This window comes from Aegilops tauschii, unplaced genomic scaffold, assembly GCF_002575655.3.
Source record: "Aegilops tauschii subsp. strangulata cultivar AL8/78 unplaced genomic scaffold, Aet v6.0 ptg001138l_obj, whole genome shotgun sequence".
Lineage (NCBI taxonomy): Eukaryota > Viridiplantae > Streptophyta > Magnoliopsida > Poales > Poaceae > Aegilops > Aegilops tauschii.
In genome coordinates, this window is record NW_027333345.1 from 37,294 (window position 1) to 44,966 (window position 7,673).

The 7,673-nt window shown below is 39.1% G+C and overlaps 1 non-coding gene across 1 annotated transcript; it reads left to right on the top strand.

Moving 5' to 3' along the window:
* The first annotated feature begins 7,586 nt into the window (after positions 1–7,586).
* Positions 7,587–7,673, top strand: TRNAS-GGA (transfer RNA serine (anticodon GGA)). The gene has a single exon. It is a non-coding gene; the product is annotated as a tRNA-Ser (tRNA).

Below are 7,673 nucleotides of genomic sequence, written 5' to 3' on the forward strand. Positions count from 1 at the left end.
AGGAAATTAAGAACATAAATCCAGTAGCCCAAACAAGATGTCCAAATAAGAACATCCACGCCCATACCGATAAACTATTCATCCCAAAAGGATTATATCCATTGATAAGTTGTGAAGAGTTTAACCATAGGTAATCTCTTAACCATCCCATCAAATAAGTGGAGGATTCATTAAATTGTGAAACGTTGCCCTGCCATAATGTGATATGTTTCCAATGCCAATAAAAAGTAACCCACCCAATGGTATTTAACATCCAGAAAACTGCCAAATAAAATGCGTCCCAAGCAGAAATATCACAAGTACCGCCGCGCCCTGGGCCGTCACAAGGAAAACTATATCCAAAATCCTTTTTATCTGGCATTAATTTGGAACCGCGTGCATCTAAAGCGCCCTTTACTAAAATCAATGTAGTTGTATGCAAACCTAGAGCAATAGCATGATGAACCAAGAAATCCCCAGGTCCTATTGTTAAGAAAAGCGAATTACTATTCTCATTAACAGCATTCAACCATCCGGGCAACCATAGGCTTCGACCCGCATTGAAAGCGGGGCCATTCGTTGAAGATAAGAGTATATCGAACCCATATGTCATCTTGCCATGAGCAGATTGTATCCATTGGGCAAATATAGGTTCGATCAAGATTTGCTTTTCTGGAGTACCAAAAGCAAGCATGACGTCGTTATGAACATAAAGGCCCAAGGTATGGAATCCTAGAAAGAGGCTAGCCCAACTTAAATGAGATATGATAGCTTCTTTATGGTCTAACATTCTTGCCAATACATTATCCTCATTCTGTTCCGGATTGTAATCCCTAATGAAAAAAATAGCTCCATGAGCAAAAGCCCCTGTCATGATGAACCCTGCAATATATTGGTGATGAGTATATAAAGCAGCTTGAGTAGTAAAGTCTTGTGCTATGAATGCATAAGGAGGTAAAGAGTACATATGTTGAGCTACTAAGGAAGTAATAACCCCTAAAGAAGCTAGAGCAAGACCTAACTGAAAATGAATCGAATTGTTGATTGTGTCATAAAGGCCCTTATGCCCACGCCCTAATCGACCCCCCGGAGGAGTATGCGCTTCTAAAAGATCTTTAATACTGTGCCCAATTCCGAAGTTAGTTCGATACATGTGACCGGCAATGAGAAAAATAAATGCAATAGCTAAATGATGGTGAGCCATATCGGTCAGCCACAAACTTTGCGTTTGTGGATGGAATCCCCCAAGAAGAGTTAGAATGGCAGTTCCCGCTCCTTGAGCGGTACCAAATAAATGATTACTCGAATCAGGGTTTTGGGCATAAAGATTCCATTGACCCGTCAAAAGGGGTCCCAACCCCTGGGGATAGGGTAATACATCTAAGAAATTATTCCATCGAACGTACTCCCCCCTGGATGCGGGAATAGCAACATGAACTAAATGTCCTGTCCAAGCCAAAGAACTTACCCCGAAAAGTCCTGACAAATGATGATTGAGACGAGATTCCGCATTTTTGAACCACGAAAGGCTTGGTTTCCATTTGGGTTGTAGATGTAACCAACCCGCTATTAAGGACAGCGTAGAAAGAAATAATAAAAAAAGAGCTCCAGTATAAAGATCCTCATTGGTGCATAATCCTATTGTATACCACCACTGATAAACTCCAGAATAAGCAATATTCACTGGACCAGCAGCACCTCCTCGAGTAAAGGCTTCCACAGCGGGTTGACCAAAATGAGGATCCCAAATCGCATGAGCAATAGGTCTTACGTGTAAAGGATCCTGTATCCATGATTCAAAATTTCCTTGCCAAGCTACATGAAACAGATTTCCGGACGTCCATAGAAAGATTATTGCTAATTGCCCAAAGTGTGAGGCAAAAATGTTCTGATAAAGACGTTCTTCAGTAATATCATCATGACTTTCGAAATCATGTGCGGTAGCAATACCAAACCAAATACGACGAGTAGTGGGGTCCTAGGCTAAGCCTTGGCTAAACCTGGGAAATCTTAATTCCATAATGCCTTTCAAATCCTCCTAGCCACTATCCTACTGCAATAATTCTCGCTAAGAAGAATGCCCATGTCGTGGCAATTCCACCCAGAAGGTAATGGGTTACTCCTACAGCGCGTCCTTGTATAATGCTCAAGGCTCTAGGCTGAGTAGCAGGAGCAACTTTTAATTTGTTATGAGCCCAAACGATAGATTCAATGAGTTCTTGCCAATAACCACGGCCGCTGAATAAAAACATTAAACTGAAGGCCCAGACAAAATGAGCACCTAAGAAAAAAAGACCATATGCAGATAATGAAGAACCATAAGACTGAATGACTTGTGATGCCTGTGCCCACAAGAAATCTCGAAGCCACCCATTAATCGTAATGGAACTCTGTGCAAAGTTTCCCCCTGTAATATGAGTTACCACCCCTTGATCACTTATAGTACCCCAAACATCCGACTGCATTTTCCAACTGAAATGGAAAATGACTACCGAAATTGCATTGTACATCCAGAATAAACCTAAGAAAACATGATCCCAGGCGGATACTTGACATGTTCCCCCTCGGCCAGGCCCATCGCAAGGAAAGCGAAAACCTAGATTTGCTTTATCGGGTATCAAACGGGAACTCCGAGCAAATAAAACACCTTTCAAAAGTATTAATACAGTCACATGTATGGTAAATGCATGAATGTGATGGACTAAAAAATCTGCGGTTCCTAATGGAATAGGTAACAAAGCCACTTTGCCACCTACTGCTACTAACTCGCCGCCTCCCCACGTTAAGCTAGTACTTGTTGTTGCACCAGGAGCTGTTACGCCAGGCGCAGTAGCATGGATATTTTGTACCCATTGAGCAAAGATAGGTTGTAATTGTATGGCAGTATCCGAAAACATATCTTGTGGACGGCCTAAAGCACTCATGGTATCATTATGAATGTACAAGCCAAAACTGTGAAAACCTAGAAATATACATACCCAGTTAAGGTGGGATATGATTGCATCGCGGTGTCTAAGGACGCGATCTAATAGATCGTTGTATCGAGTAGTTGGATCATAGTCTCTTACCATAAAAATTGCTGCATGTGCAGCAGCACCGACTATTAGAAATCCGCCAATCCACATGTGGTGTGTGAACAAGGAAAGTTGTGTACCATAGTCAGTAGCTAGGTATGGATAGGGAGGCATAGAATACATATGATGAGCTACAACAATGGTTGTAGAGCCTAGCATAGCTAGGTTAAGAGATAATTGAGCATGCCATGACGTTGTTAAGATTTCATAAAGACCCTTATGGCCTTGTCCTGTAAATGGGCCCTTGTGAGCCTCCAAAATATCTTTAAGTCCATGGCCAATACCCCAATTGGTCCTATACATATGACCTGCGATTAGGAAAAGAATAGAAATAGCTAAATGATGGTGCGCAATATCGGTCAGCCAGAGACCACCGGTTACTGGATCTAGTCCTCCGCGAAAAGTCAGAAATTCTGCGTATTTGGACCAATTTAAAGTGAAAAAAGGGGTTGCTCCTTCGGCAAAACTAGGATAAAGTTGAGCCAAAAGGTCCCGATTCAAGATAAATTCATGAGGAAGTGGTATCTCTTTAGGATCCACCCCAGCGTCAAGAAATTGGTTAATTGGTAAAGATACATGAATTTGGTGCCCCGCCCAAGAAAGAGACCCAAGTCCTAATAATCCCGCTAAGTGGTGATTCAACATGGATTCTACATCTTGGAACCAGGCCAATTTGGGAGCGGCTTTGTGATAATGGAACCAACCAGCAAAAAGCATTAACGCTGCAAAAATCAATGCACCAATTGCAGTACAATAGAGTTGTAATTCACTAGTTATTCCAGATGCTCGCCAAAGCTGAAAAAAACCAGAGGTTATTTGGATTCCTCGGAAACCCCCGCCTACATCACCATTCAATATTTCTTGCCCTACTATAGGCCAAACTACCTGAGCACTGGGTCCAATGTGAGTAGGATCACTTAGCCATGCTTCATAATTGGAAAAACGGGCGCCATGAAAGTACATGCCACTCAACCAAAGAAAGATAATGGAAAGTTGCCCGAAATGAGCACTAAAGACTTTTCGAGAAATCTCCTCCAAATCACCAGTATGACTATCGAAATCATGAGCATCAGCATGTAGGTTCCAGATCCAAGTGGTAGTATCAGGGCCCTTAGCTAGTGTTCTTGAGAAATGGCCGGGTCTGGCCCATTCCTCAAAAGATGTTTTTACAGGATCCCTATCCACAACAATTTTTACTTCTGGTTCCGGCGAACGAATAATCATTAAGTCCTCCTCTTTCCGGACAAGACATACAAAGAGACCCGCCAACTGTCTTTTTAGTGAATCTTTGAAAGATATATATTTTGAAAGATAGATTTTGAAAGATAGATTTTGAAAGATAGATTTTGAAAGATAGATATTGTGATTAGTTCTTTTCTTTACTATCTACCATCCTTCTATTTTTTTTTAGTTATTCACTGGAGCAATTATATATTGAAGTCAATCCGAGGCAAGTGTTCGGGTCTATTATGACATAAAGATTAGGTGCCTAACGGACATTGTTTATCTTGAAAAACAAATATTTCTCGACGTAAGAAAAAAATCTTTTTTATTTTTAATTTAAGAAACTAGTGTATTTTTTTTTTGAGGGCATAAGCTCCTATCTATATCTACTTTCCTTGAGCATAATATAGGGTTTTTTTATTTTATTCTAAATTCCAAGATAACTCATTAGAATTATTAATAAGATGGTCCTAATATATTAGCAATATTTAGATTGCCCCCTCTTTTTATTCAGTTTATTACTTCTATTCTAGACCCTATCCCTATGGTTTATTCTTATGAAATATCATATAAAATAGAAGGTATAAGAAATGGATATAATGAAATTCTTGATTCGATCTTACGACCTAATTTATTTGATTAATGGATCAACAACCAAACCACCCATTTTATGAAAAAGAAGGAGCATGGTCTTATTCAAATTCAAAGCGCTTCGTAATCTTCAACCAGTTCTGTGCTTCAATATAATTTCCCGGAGTAAGCGCTATAGCTTGTTTCCAATATTCAGCAGCTTGATCAAACCAAGCTTCCGCAATTTCCGAATCACCCTGTAGAATGGCCTGTTCTCCTCGGTCGGAATAGGAAGTTCCTTCCCTTAGAACCGTACTTGAGAGTTTCCTACCTCATACGGCTCAGAAATTGCTATCTGAATTTCCCCTATCTTAACTGAATTCGATTTATCAAAAATCGATCCAATTTGTTCTTGGGTTAAGCAGAAGAAATTAATTACCTAAGTTTCAAACCCTAATTTTTATCAATAATCAGTTTGATCTTTTTTCCCACCTTCAGAAGAATGAAGCATAGATAGATATAGAGCCTTCGTTCAAATTTTCTGAAAGGTAACTATCCCGTTTTCATATATGAAATCTCTATAGAATCCTTGAAAAAGACTTTTTTCCATAAGAAAGAAAAAAGAACTTACTATCTTTGGGATCTGATACTACACCGCTACTTAATCCCTTAGTGGATCGGCTCTATTACATAAGCGGATTCCTAAATTTTGCCCCATATCATGGGATAAGTAAGCAGTTTTTTTTAGTTGTATCGACCCAGTCGCTCACTAATTGATCTTTACGGTGCTTTCTCTATCAATTTGAGAAACTTTATCCATAGAGTAGTAGTATAGGCCATACTTTCTTCGTTTTTTGATTCTCGTGAAGTGTCCTTCCTTCCTACAGCTGATAGGGAAAAATCGTTGTTTTTACGATCCCTATGTAGAAAGCCCTTTTTTCTAGTATTTACTAGAAAATTTGATCCTCTCTTTTTTTTCTTTCTATAGTGGAGATAGTCGCACGTAATGACAGATCACGGCCATATTATTAAAAGCTTGCGGTAAGAAGGGGTTTCGTTCTAGTGCCCGGAAATAATATTCCAAAGCCTTTGTATGCTCTCCATTGCTTGTGTGTATAAGGCCTATGTTATAGAGTATATAACTTCGATCATAGGGATTGATTTCTAGTCGCGTAGCTTCATAATAATTTTGCAAAGCTTCCGCATAATTTCTTTCGGATTGAGCCAACATCCGTTACGGTCGTTCATTCTATTCAAAAAATCTCCGTTCCAAAACCGTACATGAGGTTTTCATCTCATACGGCTCCTCCCTTCTGTACATAATAGTACTAAGCGAAATAATCTATAGAATCAAAATAGAATTAGTCCCGTCTCATTATGAACCGAAAGGGGCTGGTATTTTTCCAAGAAATCTCTAGCCAACCTTCCCACAAGAGGTTTTTCTTAACACCAATGAATTCTATTAATGCTAGAGGAAAACGATAGCTCCAATAATTTCTTTGTTCTCAACGCCTCCTATTTAGAGGAATTAGCTACTTCAACGATCTTTGATGGTTATAGGGGTATCCAAAGTACAAACCTGATGGTTGTTTGTTATCCCAACCATTCTTCCCAGCCCTGATACCGATCAGGAAAGGGGTAATTTCTAACAAAGTTTTTCTCTTGTTGATTCCTATTTCTAGGTGTAGTGCTTTTCTCCCCTATGCTGCCTACGGATACTAATAGAGTAGGATTGGCCTGTAATCCATACCATACCATATCCTGTAGGTGTAACCTTTCGCTCAATACTCAAATCTACAATTGAAGTATCTGAAGCCGCATCAATCGAGGATACACGACGGAAGGAATTGTTAGTTCGCCTCACCTTCCCGAAGCGTGGGTTTGTTTGCTTTACAAATTTGGTTCTCTCTATGCCAACCCCCTCTCTTTTTCGTAAGACTGAGGTATAGGTAGGGCTAAAAAAAAGCAAAAAAAAAGAGTCAAATCGCACCATCTCTATAATAAGTAAATGCCTTTTTTTCTCCTGAGGTTGTCGAAATTATTCGCAATAAAATATTGGCTACAATTGAGGAGGTCTTATCAATGAAATTTCCATTCACACGGGATCTAGGCATAATTCCCAACCCATTCTATATAGAATTGTTTTCATTCCTTCACAAAATAACATAAAAACAAACACATTCGATTCTTATAATTATAAATAGATTGATCCATATGCTCTACTCTAAATCCATATGCTTTAAATGGATAAGAGAGATAGAGATATGGATTTTCCGCTCAGCTCAAATTGTATCCTTTTCCTTCTGCTTGGACACGAAGAGATATGAAATATTTGACTAAGACTGGATTTCATTCCACTTTGCTATTTCTGAACAACAACTTATGTTATCAACTATTTCGTGTTTTCAAAGTTATTAATTGTCTCATACCCTATTTTTGATTTCGATAGTATGGTGTAGCGTATCTTATGCAAACGGAATTCTAAGGTTTCTTTATTTTATTATGCAATAAGAAGAATTCTTCCATTTTCTTTTTCTTTAGTTGCGGGAAAACCCAAATTAAAACTTTTTTTTATAGCGAGCGCAATTTCTAGTAAAAAATCCTGTATCCTTCCACTTAGATCAAAAGGAATTTTTCCAATATAACTATGGAACCCCCGAGTGGTTGCGGTTGTACCTGTACTGCAGGAATAAGAAAACTCGCTATTCACTCAGTTTATTTTCCATAATAAGTTATGTAGGAGAGATGGCCGAGCGGTTCAAGGCGTAGCATTGGAACTGCTATGTAGACTTTTGTTTACCGAGGGTTCGAATCCCTCTCTTTCCG